Source organism: Microcebus murinus, chromosome 23, assembly GCF_040939455.1.
Source record: "Microcebus murinus isolate Inina chromosome 23, M.murinus_Inina_mat1.0, whole genome shotgun sequence".
Classification (NCBI taxonomy): domain Eukaryota; kingdom Metazoa; phylum Chordata; class Mammalia; order Primates; family Cheirogaleidae; genus Microcebus; species Microcebus murinus.
In genome coordinates, this window is record NC_134126.1 from 1,653,917 (window position 1) to 1,671,962 (window position 18,046).

Below are 18,046 nucleotides of genomic sequence, written 5' to 3' on the forward strand. Positions count from 1 at the left end.
GCACAGCGGGGGCACGTCCCCCGCACTCACGCGACTTAGGGACGGCTGCTGGAGACTGCTGCGGCCACCCTGCTGCCGGGTTTCTGGAGGGCTTCCTGGAAGCAGCATCCACACCAAGCCCTTGGAAGGCCCAGGCGACGGAGGAGCCGGTCAGGCAGGGGCCGAGGACGGTGAGAGGCCGGGCGGGAAGGAGCGTGTCAGGCAGGGGCAGAGGACGGTGACCGGCCGGGCGGGGAGGAGCCGGTCAGGCGGGGGCCCAGGACAGTGACGGGCCTGGCCGGGGAGGAGTGCGTCAGGCAGGGGCAGAGGAGACGGGCTGGGTAAGGGTTAGGGTTACAGTTAGGGCACAATTCACAATCCCAAAGACGTGGAAGCGACCCGAGTGCCCATCCATCCAGGAGTGCATCAATAAAATGTGGCGCGTGGACACCACGGAGTGCCATTCGGCTGTGAGGAGCAGCGGTGAGAGGGCGCCTCTCGTGTTCTCCTGGCCAGAGCTGGAACCCGTTCCAGTAAACCAAGTATCCCAAGAATGGACACACGAGCACCACGTGAGCGCGCTCACCAGCAAATTGGTACGAACGGATGGACGCCTAAGTGGACGGAGAGGAATCACCTTCATCGGGTGGGTGTCGGGCGGGTGGGGGGAGGGGAGGGGCATACACATCCATTAGGCATGGGGTGGGTGCGCACCGACTGGGGGATGGGCGCACTTGAAGCTCTGACCCGAGGGGGGAGGCTTGGAGAGGGCAAGGCACCCGACCTTAACATTGGTACCCCCACAATACGCTGGAACAACATGAGAGGTATATGAATAAGAACACAGGGGGGGCCGGGCGCGGTGGCTCACGCCTGTAATCCTAGCTCTCTGGGAGGCCGAGGCGGGCGGATTGCTCCAGGTCAGGAGTTCGAAACCAGCCTGAGCAAGAGCGAGACCCCGTCTCTACTAAAAATAGAAAGAAATTAATTGGCCAACTAATATATATAGAAAAACACAGCCGGGCGTGGTGGTGCATGCCTGTAGTCCCAACTACTCGGGAGGCTGAGGCAGCAGGATTGCTTGAGCCCGGAGATTGAGGTTGCTGTGAGCTAGGCTGACGCCATGGCACTCACTCTAGCCTGGGCAGCAAAACGAGACTCTGTCTCAAAAAATAAAAAAAAAAGAACACAGGGGGGAGGGCGGCACGGGCAACACATGTCACCTGAATACTTGTACTCCCATCATCTGCTTGAAAAGAGAGAGAAAAGAAAATGCAATCCTAGAGGTAAGAGACACTTTTTAAAAATAATGAATCCGAAGAGAAAAGTAAAAGGAGGCCTGTGGAGCAGGTCTGGGTGTGACTCCGGATCCCCCAACATCAGGTGCCACCACCAAAGATTCCTGCGTGTAGCCCATAGAACCCCAAAAGCAACGGGACGAGTTCTGGTCACATACTCCCTCAAAATGACATCCTGGCCTTCTTCTGGAACTCCCTCCCCTCTCAGACTCTCAAGGTTTCCTCCAGCGTGTCGGTTCCCACAGAGCAGACCTTTGGTCTGAGACCTGACAGTCCAGATGCCACGCATGCTGCCGCGTGGCGGCGGTGTCGCGGCTTGGGACAAGAGGAGGCCCCACGGTGCGGGCTGGGGCGCCAGGCACCGCGCGGGCGCTGAGGGTGGGGGTGACCCCCACCCCGGGCCGCCGCCGCGCTCCCAGAAAGGGGACAGAACAAGAGGCAAAAAAAAAAAAAAGCAGCAGCCTGTGGCACCCGGTATTCCCAGGCGGTCTCCCATCCAAGTACTAACCAGGCCCGACCCTGCTTAGCTTCCGAGACCAGACGAGATCGGGGGCGTTCAGGGTGGTGTGGCCCTAGACGGCGGCGGAGGGCGCCCCTGCCCCGCTCGAGAAGCCGAGCCTCTCTGGGCTTCCCCGCCGCCGCCTCCCGCCCCAGGCCCCGCGCCGGGCCGGGCCGGGCCGGTTGAGTTCGCCGGCCGGGTCCCGCTGGCTCCCAGGGACGGGGGTGATGGGCGGGGCGGGCCGGGGCGGGGCGGGGCGGGGTGGGGGGCTGTCTCTCTATACACACACACACACACTCACACTCACTCACACTCACACAAGATGCGCCTCCACGGCTGGACTCGCCAAGGTGGAGCCCTCCCAGCCCCCCTCGTCTCCTCGCCCGGCCTCCTTCACCTACCCGCTGCCCACCCCCAGCGCGTCGCTGCCACTGACTGCGCACGCGCGGGACGCTCGCCCTTTGACCCCAGCCAGGGGCCGCCCTCCCCCACAACCCCTTTCAGCTGTGCCCCCCCCCTCGCCCTGTGGGTGGGCTGCCGCCTATTCCCCCGGGCCAGGGCTGGGGCACAGCCAGTGTATGGGGCGTCTCTCTCTGGGGATGTGTCCCATGGGTGGGGTGGGGTGGCGTGGTTTGGGGGGTGCTGAAGAAATCAGTCCCCTCCATCTCCTACCTCTGGAAAACGCCCAAGCCCGTGGAGAACTGCCGGCACCGCTTCGTGGGGGCCGGGACCCTCCTCCGTGTCCTCCTGTGGCCCAGTCCAAGGGGCCTGGGCCTGGCCGGGGCTGCATTGGACCCCGACCACCCTGGCGTGTGGACTCGCTAAAAATCGGCCATTAGATATTGGATTCCAGCTTCCTGGAGGTCATTTCACTAATGAGTGCACCGGAAAGAGTTTCCTAATCCATCTGTGAGGGTGGCAACTGAAAGAGAATTTGAAAGCTGACAGAATAGGCGAGGGAAGGCATAGGAGATTTCCACACCCAGCAAGGAAGACTTTCCCGAAATGGAAGAAAGAAACGAGCAAACAGAGACACCGGTAGCCCGCCCGGAAAAGAGTCTGCCCCTGAGAGAAAGCACCCTGACCAGGTTCACCCGTGGGTGGGTGGCGAGCTAGCGGCATTCAGAAGAGCGAGGCCCGCAGTCTGTGCGGAAGACACCTGCGCTCGGGTGTGTGTGGCGGCGCGATTCACAAGCAGCTCTAGACGTTAAACCCAGGAGAAGCCAGGGAGTTCCCAACGCCCCAGGTGTCCTCAGCCCACGACTGGCTGCTGTGGGAATGCGAAGCCCGGCTCCTTGTCTCAGAGCGGGGTTCCCAGGAGGATCAGGCTGAAGCTGGGACTTGGCCTCAAAGTGTCCCCTCGCATGGCCACCCCCTTCCCCTTCCTGCTCCTCTACTCCTGGTGCCCCTCCATCCAGGGGCCAGACCTTAAAGAGTCACCGCAAGAGAATCCTGGTCCCAAAGGAGCCTTCTGGGGGACCGGTGCTGAGAGAGGTTGTGGGCATGGCCCGCTGGGGCTCTGCCCGACATAGGGCTGAGAGATGCCACCTCCCAGCTCTGGGTCCCTGCAGGAAGTGTTGGCAAGCACAGGGCCGGTCCTCCAAAGGCCCAGGTGCAGGGAGCCCAGGCCAAGCAGCCTGTGGAAGAAGCCACTTGCCGTGCCACCCCGGGAACAGGACTGCAGGCCCCGGCCCTTCCCACCTCCTCCTCCTCCTCCTCCTCCTCCCCCCCGCCCCGCCCCCACAGGGCACAGGGCTCAGAGACACCTCAGACTCTTGCTACCCAAAGTGCAAAGGGCATCAGTTGCTCCTCCAACCCCCCCCCCCCCCGCCCAGCAGACCACGTTGTCCAGCCAGCCCCCGGGCCTCCCTGGGGTGCCCAGCACAAAAGTGCAGACACCCACCGGACCCTCAGTCTCAGTTTTCGGAGGTTTTTGCCACTCTAAGGACCCGCAGGCCAGCTGGGCCTTCGGGCAGGACAGAGAGCCCCGGAATCCGACGTGGAGAGCTGCGTGTACGTCCCCATCAGGAGGCGGTCCCCACCTCCGCGGCTCTCCCCTTGCGGGGAGCGGCAGCCCAGCCGGCAGCCGCAGGGCCTCAGGGAAGACACCAGGCTGGGCCCCCGCGGCACAGCGGGGGCACGTCCCCCGCACTCACGCGACTTAGGGACGGCTGCTGGAGACTGCTGCGGCCACCCTGCTGCCGGGTTTCTGGAGGGCTTCCTGGAAGCAGCATCCACACCAAGCCCTTGGAAGGCCCAGGCGACGGAGGAGCCGGTCAGGCAGGGGCCGAGGACGGTGAGAGGCCGGGCGGGAAGGAGCGTGTCAGGCAGGGGCAGAGGACGGTGACCGGCCGGGCGGGGAGGAGCCGGTCAGGCGGGGGCCCAGGACAGTGACGGGCCTGGCCGGGGAGGAGTGCGTCAGGCAGGGGCAGAGGAGACGGGCTGGGTAAGGGTTAGGGTTACAGTTAGGGCACAATTCACAATCCCAAAGACGTGGAAGCGACCCGAGTGCCCATCCATCCAGGAGTGCATCAATAAAATGTGGCGCGTGGACACCACGGAGTGCCATTCGGCTGTGAGGAGCAGCGGTGAGAGGGCGCCTCTCGTGTTCTCCTGGCCAGAGCTGGAACCCGTTCCAGTAAACCAAGTATCCCAAGAATGGACACACGAGCACCACGTGAGCGCGCTCACCAGCAAATTGGTACGAACGGATGGACGCCTAAGTGGACGGAGAGGAATCACCTTCATCGGGTGGGTGTCGGGCGGGTGGGGGGAGGGGAGGGGCATACACATCCATTAGGCATGGGGTGGGTGCGCACCGACTGGGGGATGGGCGCACTTGAAGCTCTGACCCGAGGGGGGAGGCTTGGAGAGGGCAAGGCACCCGACCTTAACATTGGTACCCCCACAATACGCTGGAACAACATGAGAGGTATATGAATAAGAACACAGGGGGGGCCGGGCGCGGTGGCTCACGCCTGTAATCCTAGCTCTCTGGGAGGCCGAGGCGGGCGGATTGCTCCAGGTCAGGAGTTCGAAACCAGCCTGAGCAAGAGCGAGACCCCGTCTCTACTAAAAATAGAAAGAAATTAATTGGCCAACTAATATATATAGAAAAACACAGCCGGGCGTGGTGGTGCATGCCTGTAGTCCCAACTACTCGGGAGGCTGAGGCAGCAGGATTGCTTGAGCCCGGAGATTGAGGTTGCTGTGAGCTAGGCTGACGCCATGGCACTCACTCTAGCCTGGGCAGCAAAACGAGACTCTGTCTCAAAAAATAAAAAAAAAAGAACACAGGGGGGAGGGCGGCACGGGCAACACATGTCACCTGAATACTTGTACTCCCATCATCTGCTTGAAAAGAGAGAGAAAAGAAAATGCAATCCTAGAGGTAAGAGACACTTTTTAAAAATAATGAATCCGAAGAGAAAAGTAAAAGGAGGCCTGTGGAGCAGGTCTGGGTGTGACTCCGGATCCCCCAACATCAGGTGCCACCACCAAAGATTCCTGCGTGTAGCCCATAGAACCCCAAAAGCAACGGGACGAGTTCTGGTCACATACTCCCTCAAAATGACATCCTGGCCTTCTTCTGGAACTCCCTCCCCTCTCAGACTCTCAAGGTTTCCTCCAGCGTGTCAGTTCCCACAGAGCAGACCTTTGGTCTGAGACCTGACAGTCCAGATGCCACGCATGCTGCCGCGTGGCGGCGGTGTCGCGGCTTGGGACAAGAGGAGGCCCCACGGTGCGGGCTGGGGCGCCAGGCACCGCGCGGGCGCTGAGGGTGGGGGTGACCCCCACCCCGGGCCGCCGCCGCGCTCCCAGAAAGGGGACAGAACAAGAGGCAAAAAAAAAAAAAAGCAGCAGCCTGTGGCACCCGGTATTCCCAGGCGGTCTCCCATCCAAGTACTAACCAGGCCCGACCCTGCTTAGCTTCCGAGACCAGACGAGATCGGGGGCGTTCAGGGTGGTGTGGCCCTAGACGGCGGCGGAGGGCGCCCCTGCCCCGCTCGAGAAGCCGAGCCTCTCTGGGCTTCCCCGCCGCCGCCTCCCGCCCCAGGCCCCGCGCCGGGCCGGGCCGGGCCGGTTGAGTTCGCCGGCCGGGTCCCGCTGGCTCCCAGGGACGGGGGTGATGGGCGGGGCGGGGCGGGGCGGGGCGGGGCGGGGTGGGGGGCTGTCTCTCTATACACACACACACACACTCACACTCACTCACACTCACACAAGATGCGCCTCCACGGCTGGACTCGCCAAGGTGGAGCCCTCCCAGCCCCCCTCGTCTCCTCGCCCGGCCTCCTTCACCTACCCGCTGCCCACCCCCAGCGCGTCGCTGCCGCTGACTGCGCACGCGCGGGACGCTCGCCCTTTGACCCCAGCCAGGGGCCGCCCTCCCCCACAACCCCTTTCAGCTGTGCCCCCCCCCTCGCCCTGTGGGTGGGCTGCCGCCTATTCCCCCGGGCCAGGGCTGGGGCACAGCCAGTGTATGGGGCGTCTCTCTCTGGGGATGTGTCCCATGGGTGGGGTGGGGTGGCGTGGTTTGGGGGGTGCTGAAGAAATCAGTCCCCTCCATCTCCTACCTCTGGAAAACGCCCAAGCCCGTGGAGAACTGCCGGCACCGCTTCGTGGGGGCCGGGACCCTCCTCCGTGTCCTCCTGTGGCCCAGTCCAAGGGGCCTGGGCCTGGCCGGGGCTGCATTGGACCCCGACCACCCTGGCGTGTGGACTCGCTAAAAATCGGCCATTAGATATTGGATTCCAGCTTCCTGGAGGTCATTTCACTAATGAGTGCACCGGAAAGAGTTTCCTAATCCATCTGTGAGGGTGGCAACTGAAAGAGAATTTGAAAGCTGACAGAATAGGCGAGGGAAGGCATAGGAGATTTCCACACCCAGCAAGGAAGACTTTCCCGAAATGGAAGAAAGAAACGAGCAAACAGAGACACCGGTAGCCCGCCCGGAAAAGAGTCTGCCCCTGAGAGAAAGCACCCTGACCAGGTTCACCCGTGGGTGGGTGGCGAGCTAGCGGCATTCAGAAGAGCGAGGCCCGCAGTCTGTGCGGAAGACACCTGCGCTCGGGTGTGTGTGGCGGCGCGATTCACAAGCAGCTCTAGACGTTAAACCCAGGAGAAGCCAGGGAGTTCCCAACGCCCCAGGTGTCCTCAGCCCACGACTGGCTGCTGTGGGAATGCGAAGCCCGGCTCCTTGTCTCAGAGCGGGGTTCCCAGGAGGATCAGGCTGAAGCTGGGACTTGGCCTCAAAGTGTCCCCTCGCATGGCCACCCCCTTCCCCTTCCTGCTCCTCTACTCCTGGTGCCCCTCCATCCAGGGGCCAGACCTTAAAGAGTCACCGCAAGAGAATCCTGGTCCCAAAGGAGCCTTCTGGGGGACCGGTGCTGAGAGAGGTTGTGGGCATGGCCCGCTGGGGCTCTGCCCGACATAGGGCTGAGAGATGCCACCTCCCAGCTCTGGGTCCCTGCAGGAAGTGTTGGCAAGCACAGGGCCGGTCCTCCAAAGGCCCAGGTGCAGGGAGCCCAGGCCAAGCAGCCTGTGGAAGAAGCCACTTGCCGTGCCACCCCGGGAACAGGACTGCAGGCCCCGGCCCTTCCCACCTCCTCCTCCTCCTCCTCCTCCTCCCCCCCGCCCCGCCCCCACAGGGCACAGGGCTCAGAGACACCTCAGACTCTTGCTACCCAAAGTGCAAAGGGCATCAGTTGCTCCTCCAACCCCCCCCCCCCCCGCCCAGCAGACCACGTTGTCCAGCCAGCCCCCGGGCCTCCCTGGGGTGCCCAGCACAAAAGTGCAGACACCCACCGGACCCTCAGTCTCAGTTTTCGGAGGTTTTTGCCACTCTAAGTACCCGCAGGCCAGCTGGGCCTTCGGGCAGGACAGAGAGCCCCGGAATCCGACGTGGAGAGCTGCGTGTACGTCCCCATCAGGAGGCGGTCCCCACCTCCGCGGCTCTCCCCTTGCGGGGAGCGGCAGCCCAGCCGGCAGCCGCAGGGCCTCAGGGAAGACACCAGGCTGGGCCCCCGCGGCACAGCGGGGGCACGTCCCCCGCACTCACGCGACTTAGGGACGGCTGCTGGAGACTGCTGCGGCCACCCTGCTGCCGGGTTTCTGGAGGGCTTCCTGGAAGCAGCATCCACACCAAGCCCTTGGAAGGCCCAGGCGACGGAGGAGCCGGTCAGGCAGGGGCCGAGGACGGTGAGAGGCCGGGCGGGAAGGAGCGTGTCAGGCAGGGGCAGAGGACGGTGACCGGCCGGGCGGGGAGGAGCCGGTCAGGCGGGGGCCCAGGACAGTGACGGGCCTGGCCGGGGAGGAGTGCGTCAGGCAGGGGCAGAGGAGACGGGCTGGGTAAGGGTTAGGGTTACAGTTAGGGCACAATTCACAATCCCAAAGACGTGGAAGCGACCCGAGTGCCCATCCATCCAGGAGTGCATCAATAAAATGTGGCGCGTGGACACCACGGAGTGCCATTCGGCTGTGAGGAGCAGCGGTGAGAGGGCGCCTCTCGTGTTCTCCTGGCCAGAGCTGGAACCCGTTCCAGTAAACCAAGTATCCCAAGAATGGACACACGAGCACCACGTGAGCGCGCTCACCAGCAAATTGGTACGAACGGATGGACGCCTAAGTGGACGGAGAGGAATCACCTTCATCGGGTGGGTGTCGGGCGGGTGGGGGGAGGGGAGGGGCATACACATCCATTAGGCATGGGGTGGGTGCGCACCGACTGGGGGATGGGCGCACTTGAAGCTCTGACCCGAGGGGGGAGGCTTGGAGAGGGCAAGGCACCCGACCTTAACATTGGTACCCCCACAATACGCTGGAACAACATGAGAGGTATATGAATAAGAACACAGGGGGGGCCGGGCGCGGTGGCTCACGCCTGTAATCCTAGCTCTCTGGGAGGCCGAGGCGGGCGGATTGCTCCAGGTCAGGAGTTCGAAACCAGCCTGAGCAAGAGCGAGACCCCGTCTCTACTAAAAATAGAAAGAAATTAATTGGCCAACTAATATATATAGAAAAACACAGCCGGGCGTGGTGGTGCATGCCTGTAGTCCCAACTACTCGGGAGGCTGAGGCAGCAGGATTGCTTGAGCCCGGAGATTGAGGTTGCTGTGAGCTAGGCTGACGCCATGGCACTCACTCTAGCCTGGGCAGCAAAACGAGACTCTGTCTCAAAAAAAAAAAAAAAAAGAACACAGGGGGGAGGGCGGCACGGGCAACACATGTCACCTGAATACTTGTACTCCCATCATCTGCTTGAAAAGAGAGAGAAAAGAAAATGCAATCCTAGAGGTAAGAGACACTTTTTAAAAATAATGAATCCGAAGAGAAAAGTAAAAGGAGGCCTGTGGAGCAGGTCTGGGTGTGACTCCGGATCCCCCAACATCAGGTGCCACCACCAAAGATTCCTGCGTGTAGCCCATAGAACCCCAAAAGCAACGGGACGAGTTCTGGTCACATACTCCCTCAAAATGACATCCTGGCCTTCTTCTGGAACTCCCTCCCCTCTCAGACTCTCAAGGTTTCCTCCAGCGTGTCGGTTCCCACAGAGCAGACCTTTGGTCTGAGACCTGACAGTCCAGATGCCACGCATGCTGCCGCGTGGCGGCGGTGTCGCGGCTTGGGACAAGAGGAGGCCCCACGGTGCGGGCTGGGGCGCCAGGCACCGCGCGGGCGCTGAGGGTGGGGGTGACCCCCACCCCGGGCCGCCGCCGCGCTCCCAGAAAGGGGACAGAACAAGAGGCAAAAAAAAAAAAAAGCAGCAGCCTGTGGCACCCGGTATTCCCAGGCGGTCTCCCATCCAAGTACTAACCAGGCCCGACCCTGCTTAGCTTCCGAGACCAGACGAGATCGGGGGCGTTCAGGGTGGTGTGGCCCTAGACGGCGGCGGAGGGCGCCCCTGCCCCGCTCGAGAAGCCGAGCCTCTCTGGGCTTCCCCGCCGCCGCCTCCCGCCCCAGGCCCCGCGCCGGGCCGGGCCGGGCCGGTTGAGTTCGCCGGCCGGGTCCCGCTGGCTCCCAGGGACGGGGGTGATGGGCGGGGCGGGGCGGGGCGGGGCGGGGCGGGGCGGGGTGGGGGGCTGTCTCTCTATACACACACACACACACTCACACTCACTCACACTCACACAAGATGCGCCTCCACGGCTGGACTCGCCAAGGTGGAGCCCTCCCAGCCCCCCTCGTCTCCTCGCCCGGCCTCCTTCACCTACCCGCTGCCCACCCCCAGCGCGTCGCTGCCGCTGACTGCGCACGCGCGGGACGCTCGCCCTTTGACCCCAGCCAGGGGCCGCCCTCCCCCACAACCCCTTTCAGCTGTGCCCCCCCCCTCGCCCTGTGGGTGGGCTGCCGCCTATTCCCCCGGGCCAGGGCTGGGGCACAGCCAGTGTATGGGGCGTCTCTCTCTGGGGATGTGTCCCATGGGTGGGGTGGGGTGGCGTGGTTTGGGGGGTGCTGAAGAAATCAGTCCCCTCCATCTCCTACCTCTGGAAAACGCCCAAGCCCGTGGAGAACTGCCGGCACCGCTTCGTGGGGGCCGGGACCCTCCTCCGTGTCCTCCTGTGGCCCAGTCCAAGGGGCCTGGGCCTGGCCGGGGCTGCATTGGACCCCGACCACCCTGGCGTGTGGACTCGCTAAAAATCGGCCATTAGATATTGGATTCCAGCTTCCTGGAGGTCATTTCACTAATGAGTGCACCGGAAAGAGTTTCCTAATCCATCTGTGAGGGTGGCAACTGAAAGAGAATTTGAAAGCTGACAGAATAGGCGAGGGAAGGCATAGGAGATTTCCACACCCAGCAAGGAAGACTTTCCCGAAATGGAAGAAAGAAACGAGCAAACAGAGACACCGGTAGCCCGCCCGGAAAAGAGTCTGCCCCTGAGAGAAAGCACCCTGACCAGGTTCACCCGTGGGTGGGTGGCGAGCTAGCGGCATTCAGAAGAGCGAGGCCCGCAGTCTGTGCGGAAGACACCTGCGCTCGGGTGTGTGTGGCGGCGCGATTCACAAGCAGCTCTAGACGTTAAACCCAGGAGAAGCCAGGGAGTTCCCAACGCCCCAGGTGTCCTCAGCCCACGACTGGCTGCTGTGGGAATGCGAAGCCCGGCTCCTTGTCTCAGAGCGGGGTTCCCAGGAGGATCAGGCTGAAGCTGGGACTTGGCCTCAAAGTGTCCCCTCGCATGGCCACCCCCTTCCCCTTCCTGCTCCTCTACTCCTGGTGCCCCTCCATCCAGGGGCCAGACCTTAAAGAGTCACCGCAAGAGAATCCTGGTCCCAAAGGAGCCTTCTGGGGGACCGGTGCTGAGAGAGGTTGTGGGCATGGCCCGCTGGGGCTCTGCCCGACATAGGGCTGAGAGATGCCACCTCCCAGCTCTGGGTCCCTGCAGGAAGTGTTGGCAAGCACAGGGCCGGTCCTCCAAAGGCCCAGGTGCAGGGAGCCCAGGCCAAGCAGCCTGTGGAAGAAGCCACTTGCCGTGCCACCCCGGGAACAGGACTGCAGGCCCCGGCCCTTCCCACCTCCTCCTCCTCCTCCTCCTCCTCCCCCCCGCCCCGCCCCCACAGGGCACAGGGCTCAGAGACACCTCAGACTCTTGCTACCCAAAGTGCAAAGGGCATCAGTTGCTCCTCCAACCCCCCCCCCCCCCGCCCAGCAGACCACGTTGTCCAGCCAGCCCCCGGGCCTCCCTGGGGTGCCCAGCACAAAAGTGCAGACACCCACCGGACCCTCAGTCTCAGTTTTCGGAGGTTTTTGCCACTCTAAGGACCCGCAGGCCAGCTGGGCCTTCGGGCAGGACAGAGAGCCCCGGAATCCGACGTGGAGAGCTGCGTGTACGTCCCCATCAGGAGGCGGTCCCCACCTCCGCGGCTCTCCCCTTGCGGGGAGCGGCAGCCCAGCCGGCAGCCGCAGGGCCTCAGGGAAGACACCAGGCTGGGCCCCCGCGGCACAGCGGGGGCACGTCCCCCGCACTCACGCGACTTAGGGACGGCTGCTGGAGACTGCTGCGGCCACCCTGCTGCCGGGTTTCTGGAGGGCTTCCTGGAAGCAGCATCCACACCAAGCCCTTGGAAGGCCCAGGCGACGGAGGAGCCGGTCAGGCAGGGGCCGAGGACGGTGAGAGGCCGGGCGGGAAGGAGCGTGTCAGGCAGGGGCAGAGGACGGTGACCGGCCGGGCGGGGAGGAGCCGGTCAGGCGGGGGCCCAGGACAGTGACGGGCCTGGCCGGGGAGGAGTGCGTCAGGCAGGGGCAGAGGAGACGGGCTGGGTAAGGGTTAGGGTTACAGTTAGGGCACAATTCACAATCCCAAAGACGTGGAAGCGACCCGAGTGCCCATCCATCCAGGAGTGCATCAATAAAATGTGGCGCGTGGACACCACGGAGTGCCATTCGGCTGTGAGGAGCAGCGGTGAGAGGGCGCCTCTCGTGTTCTCCTGGCCAGAGCTGGAACCCGTTCCAGTAAACCAAGTATCCCAAGAATGGACACACGAGCACCACGTGAGCGCGCTCACCAGCAAATTGGTACGAACGGATGGACGCCTAAGTGGACGGAGAGGAATCACCTTCATCGGGTGGGTGTCGGGCGGGTGGGGGGAGGGGAGGGGCATACACATCCATTAGGCATGGGGTGGGTGCGCACCGACTGGGGGATGGGCGCACTTGAAGCTCTGACCCGAGGGGGGAGGCTTGGAGAGGGCAAGGCACCCGACCTTAACATTGGTACCCCCACAATACGCTGGAACAACATGAGAGGTATATGAATAAGAACACAGGGGGGGCCGGGCGCGGTGGCTCACGCCTGTAATCCTAGCTCTCTGGGAGGCCGAGGCGGGCGGATTGCTCCAGGTCAGGAGTTCGAAACCAGCCTGAGCAAGAGCGAGACCCCGTCTCTACTAAAAATAGAAAGAAATTAATTGGCCAACTAATATATATAGAAAAACACAGCCGGGCGTGGTGGTGCATGCCTGTAGTCCCAACTACTCGGGAGGCTGAGGCAGCAGGATTGCTTGAGCCCGGAGATTGAGGTTGCTGTGAGCTAGGCTGACGCCATGGCACTCACTCTAGCCTGGGCAGCAAAACGAGACTCTGTCTCAAAAAATAAAAAAAAAAGAACACAGGGGGGAGGGCGGCACGGGCAACACATGTCACCTGAATACTTGTACTCCCATCATCTGCTTGAAAAGAGAGAGAAAAGAAAATGCAATCCTAGAGGTAAGAGACACTTTTTAAAAATAATGAATCCGAAGAGAAAAGTAAAAGGAGGCCTGTGGAGCAGGTCTGGGTGTGACTCCGGATCCCCCAACATCAGGTGCCACCACCAAAGATTCCTGCGTGTAGCCCATAGAACCCCAAAAGCAACGGGACGAGTTCTGGTCACATACTCCCTCAAAATGACATCCTGGCCTTCTTCTGGAACTCCCTCCCCTCTCAGACTCTCAAGGTTTCCTCCAGCGTGTCGGTTCCCACAGAGCAGACCTTTGGTCTGAGACCTGACAGTCCAGATGCCACGCATGCTGCCGCGTGGCGGCGGTGTCGCGGCTTGGGACAAGAGGAGGCCCCACGGTGCGGGCTGGGGCGCCAGGCACCGCGCGGGCGCTGAGGGTGGGGGTGACCCCCACCCCGGGCCGCCGCCGCGCTCCCAGAAAGGGGACAGAACAAGAGGCAAAAAAAAAAAAAAGCAGCAGCCTGTGGCACCCGGTATTCCCAGGCGGTCTCCCATCCAAGTACTAACCAGGCCCGACCCTGCTTAGCTTCCGAGACCAGACGAGATCGGGGGCGTTCAGGGTGGTGTGGCCCTAGACGGCGGCGGAGGGCGCCCCTGCCCCGCTCGAGAAGCCGAGCCTCTCTGGGCTTCCCCGCCGCCGCCTCCCGCCCCAGGCCCCGCGCCGGGCCGGGCCGGGCCGGTTGAGTTCGCCGGCCGGGTCCCGCTGGCTCCCAGGGACGGGGGTGATGGGCGGGGCGGGCCGGGGCGGGGCGGGGCGGGGTGGGGGGCTGTCTCTCTATACACACACACACACACTCACACTCACTCACACTCACACAAGATGCGCCTCCACGGCTGGACTCGCCAAGGTGGAGCCCTCCCAGCCCCCCTCGTCTCCTCGCCCGGCCTCCTTCACCTACCCGCTGCCCACCCCCAGCGCGTCGCTGCCACTGACTGCGCACGCGCGGGACGCTCGCCCTTTGACCCCAGCCAGGGGCCGCCCTCCCCCACAACCCCTTTCAGCTGTGCCCCCCCCCTCGCCCTGTGGGTGGGCTGCCGCCTATTCCCCCGGGCCAGGGCTGGGGCACAGCCAGTGTATGGGGCGTCTCTCTCTGGGGATGTGTCCCATGGGTGGGGTGGGGTGGCGTGGTTTGGGGGGTGCTGAAGAAATCAGTCCCCTCCATCTCCTACCTCTGGAAAACGCCCAAGCCCGTGGAGAACTGCCGGCACCGCTTCGTGGGGGCCGGGACCCTCCTCCGTGTCCTCCTGTGGCCCAGTCCAAGGGGCCTGGGCCTGGCCGGGGCTGCATTGGACCCCGACCACCCTGGCGTGTGGACTCGCTAAAAATCGGCCATTAGATATTGGATTCCAGCTTCCTGGAGGTCATTTCACTAATGAGTGCACCGGAAAGAGTTTCCTAATCCATCTGTGAGGGTGGCAACTGAAAGAGAATTTGAAAGCTGACAGAATAGGCGAGGGAAGGCATAGGAGATTTCCACACCCAGCAAGGAAGACTTTAGACTTTCCCGAAATGGAAGAAAGAAACGAGCAAACAGAGACACCGGTAGCCCGCCCGGAAAAGAGTCTGCCCCTGAGAGAAAGCACCCTGACCAGGTTCACCCGTGGGTGGGTGGCGAGCTAGCGGCATTCAGAAGAGCGAGGCCCGCAGTCTGTGCGGAAGACACCTGCGCTCGGGTGTGTGTGGCGGCGCGATTCACAAGCAGCTCTAGACGTTAAACCCAGGAGAAGCCAGGGAGTTCCCAACGCCCCAGGTGTCCTCAGCCCACGACTGGCTGCTGTGGGAATGCGAAGCCCGGCTCCTTGTCTCAGAGCGGGGTTCCCAGGAGGATCAGGCTGAAGCTGGGACTTGGCCTCAAAGTGTCCCCTCGCATGGCCACCCCCTTCCCCTTCCTGCTCCTCTACTCCTGGTGCCCCTCCATCCAGGGGCCAGACCTTAAAGAGTCACCGCAAGAGAATCCTGGTCCCAAAGGAGCCTTCTGGGGGACCGGTGCTGAGAGAGGTTGTGGGCATGGCCCGCTGGGGCTCTGCCCGACCCAGGGCTGAGAGATGCCACCTCCCAGCTCTGGGTCCCTGCAGGAAGTGTTGGCAAGCACAGGGCCGGTCCTCCAAAGGCCCAGGTGCAGGGAGCCCAGGCCAAGCAGCCTGTGGAAGAAGCCACTTGCCGTGCCACCCCGGGAACAGGACTGCAGGCCCCGGCCCTTCCCACCTCCTCCTCCTCCTCCTCCTCCTCCCCCCCGCCCCGCCCCCACAGGGCACAGGGCTCAGAGACACCTCAGACTCTTGCTACCCAAAGTGCAAAGGGCATCAGTTGCTCCTCCAACCCCCCCCCCCCCCGCCCAGCAGACCACGTTGTCCAGCCAGCCCCCGGGCCTCCCTGGGGTGCCCAGCACAAAAGTGCAGACACCCACCGGACCCTCAGTCTCAGTTTTCGGAGGTTTTTGCCACTCTAAGGACCCGCAGGCCAGCTGGGCCTTCGGGCAGGACAGAGAGCCCCGGAATCCGACGTGGAGAGCTGCGTGTACGTCCCCATCAGGAGGCGGTCCCCACCTCCGCGGCTCTCCCCTTGCGGGGAGCGGCAGCCCAGCCGGCAGCCGCAGGGCCTCAGGGAAGACACCAGGCTGGGCCCCCGCGGCACAGCGGGGGCACGTCCCCCGCACTCACGCGACTTAGGGACGGCTGCTGGAGACTGCTGCGGCCACCCTGCTGCCGGGTTTCTGGAGGGCTTCCTGGAAGCAGCATCCACACCAAGCCCTTGGAAGGCCCAGGCGACGGAGGAGCCGGTCAGGCAGGGGCCGAGGACGGTGAGAGGCCGGGCGGGAAGGAGCGTGTCAGGCAGGGGCAGAGGACGGTGACCGGCCGGGCGGGGAGGAGCCGGTCAGGCGGGGGCCCAGGACAGTGACGGGCCTGGCCGGGGAGGAGTGCGTCAGGCAGGGGCAGAGGAGACGGGCTGGGTAAGGGTTAGGGTTACAGTTAGGGCACAATTCACAATCCCAAAGACGTGGAAGCGACCCGAGTGCCCATCCATCCAGGAGTGCATCAATAAAATGTGGCGCGTGGACACCACGGAGTGCCATTCGGCTGTGAGGAGCAGCGGTGAGAGGGCGCCTCTCGTGTTCTCCTGGCCAGAGCTGGAACCCGTTCCAGTAAACCAAGTATCCCAAGAATGGACACACGAGCACCACGTGAGCGCGCTCACCAGCAAATTGGTACGAACGGATGGACGCCTAAGTGGACGGAGAGGAATCACCTTCATCGGGTGGGTGTCGGGCGGGTGGGGGGAGGGGAGGGGCATACACATCCATTAGGCATGGGGTGGGTGCGCACCGACTGGGGGATGGGCGCACTTGAAGCTCTGACCCGAGGGGGGAGGCTTGGAGAGGGCAAGGCACCCGACCTTAACATTGGTACCCCCACAATACGCTGGAACAACATGAGAGGTATATGAATAAGAACACAGGGGGGGCCGGGCGCGGTGGCTCACGCCTGTAATCCTAGCTCTCTGGGAGGCCGAGGCGGGCGGATTGCTCCAGGTCAGGAGTTCGAAACCAGCCTGAGCAAGAGCGAGACCCCGTCTCTACTAAAAATAGAAAGAAATTAATTGGCCAACTAATATATATAGAAAAACACAGCCGGGCGTGGTGGTGCATGCCTGTAGTCCCAACTACTCGGGAGGCTGAGGCAGCAGGATTGCTTGAGCCCGGAGATTGAGGTTGCTGTGAGCTAGGCTGACGCCATGGCACTCACTCTAGCCTGGGCAGCAAAACGAGACTCTGTCTCAAAAAATAAAAAAAAAAGAACACAGGGGGGAGGGCGGCACGGGCAACACATGTCACCTGAATACTTGTACTCCCATCATCTGCTTGAAAAGAGAGAGAAAAGAAAATGCAATCCTAGAGGTAAGAGACACTTTTTAAAAATAATGAATCCGAAGAGAAAAGTAAAAGGAGGCCTGTGGAGCAGGTCTGGGTGTGACTCCGGATCCCCCAACATCAGGTGCCACCACCAAAGATTCCTGCGTGTAGCCCATAGAACCCCAAAAGCAACGGGACGAGTTCTGGTCACATACTCCCTCAAAATGACATCCTGGCCTTCTTCTGGAACTCCCTCCCCTCTCAGACTCTCAAGGTTTCCTCCAGCGTGTCGGTTCCCACAGAGCAGACCTTTGGTCTGAGACCTGACAGTCCAGATGCCACGCATGCTGCCGCGTGGCGGCGGTGTCGCGGCTTGGGACAAGAGGAGGCCCCACGGTGCGGGCTGGGGCGCCAGGCACCGCGCGGGCGCTGAGGGTGGGGGTGACCCCCACCCCGGGCCGCCGCCGCGCTCCCAGAAAGGGGACAGAACAAGAGGCAAAAAAAAAAAAAAGCAGCAGCCTGTGGCACCCGGTATTCCCAGGCGGTCTCCCATCCAAGTACTAACCAGGCCCGACCCTGCTTAGCTTCCGAGACCAGACGAGATCGGGGGCGTTCAGGGTGGTGTGGCCCTAGACGGCGGCGGAGGGCGCCCCTGCCCCGCTCGAGAAGCCGAGCCTCTCTGGGCTTCCCCGCCGCCGCCTCCCGCCCCAGGCCCCGCGCCGGGCCGGGCCGGGCCGGTTGAGTTCGCCGGCCGGGTCCCGCTGGCTCCCAGGGACGGGGGTGATGGGCGGGGCGGGCCGGGGCGGGGCGGGGCGGGGTGGGGGGCTGTCTCTCTATACACACACACACACACTCACACTCACTCACACTCACACAAGATGCGCCTCCACGGCTGGACTCGCCAAGGTGGAGCCCTCCCAGCCCCCCTCGTCTCCTCGCCCGGCCTCCTTCACCTACCCGCTGCCCACCCCCAGCGCGTCGCTGCCACTGACTGCGCACGCGCGGGACGCTCGCCCTTTGACCCCAGCCAGGGGCCGCCCTCCCCCACAACCCCTTTCAGCTGTGCCCCCCCCCTCGCCCTGTGGGTGGGCTGCCGCCTATTCCCCCGGGCCAGGGCTGGGGCACAGCCAGTGTATGGGGCGTCTCTCTCTGGGGATGTGTCCCATGGGTGGGGTGGGGTGGCGTGGTTTGGGGGGTGCTGAAGAA

General features: G+C 63.2%; 5 non-coding genes across 5 annotated transcripts; all 5 read right to left on the reverse strand.

Moving 5' to 3' along the window:
- Positions 1-1,736: 1,736 nt before the first annotated feature.
- On the reverse strand, positions 1,737-1,855 carry LOC142864065 (5S ribosomal RNA). The gene has a single exon (XR_012914658.1). It is a non-coding gene; the product is annotated as a 5S ribosomal RNA (ribosomal RNA).
- A 3,783-nt stretch (positions 1,856-5,638) lies between these two features.
- On the reverse strand, positions 5,639-5,757 carry LOC142864066 (5S ribosomal RNA). The gene has a single exon (XR_012914659.1). It is a non-coding gene; the product is annotated as a 5S ribosomal RNA (ribosomal RNA).
- A 3,783-nt stretch (positions 5,758-9,540) lies between these two features.
- Positions 9,541-9,659, reverse strand: LOC142864067 (5S ribosomal RNA). Its single transcript, XR_012914660.1, has one exon. It is a non-coding gene; the product is annotated as a 5S ribosomal RNA (ribosomal RNA).
- A 3,788-nt stretch (positions 9,660-13,447) lies between these two features.
- Positions 13,448-13,566, reverse strand: LOC142864068 (5S ribosomal RNA). Its single transcript, XR_012914661.1, has one exon. It is a non-coding gene; the product is annotated as a 5S ribosomal RNA (ribosomal RNA).
- A 3,790-nt stretch (positions 13,567-17,356) lies between these two features.
- Positions 17,357-17,475, reverse strand: LOC142864069 (5S ribosomal RNA). Its single transcript, XR_012914662.1, has one exon. It is a non-coding gene; the product is annotated as a 5S ribosomal RNA (ribosomal RNA).
- Positions 17,476-18,046: the final 571 nt, after the last annotated feature.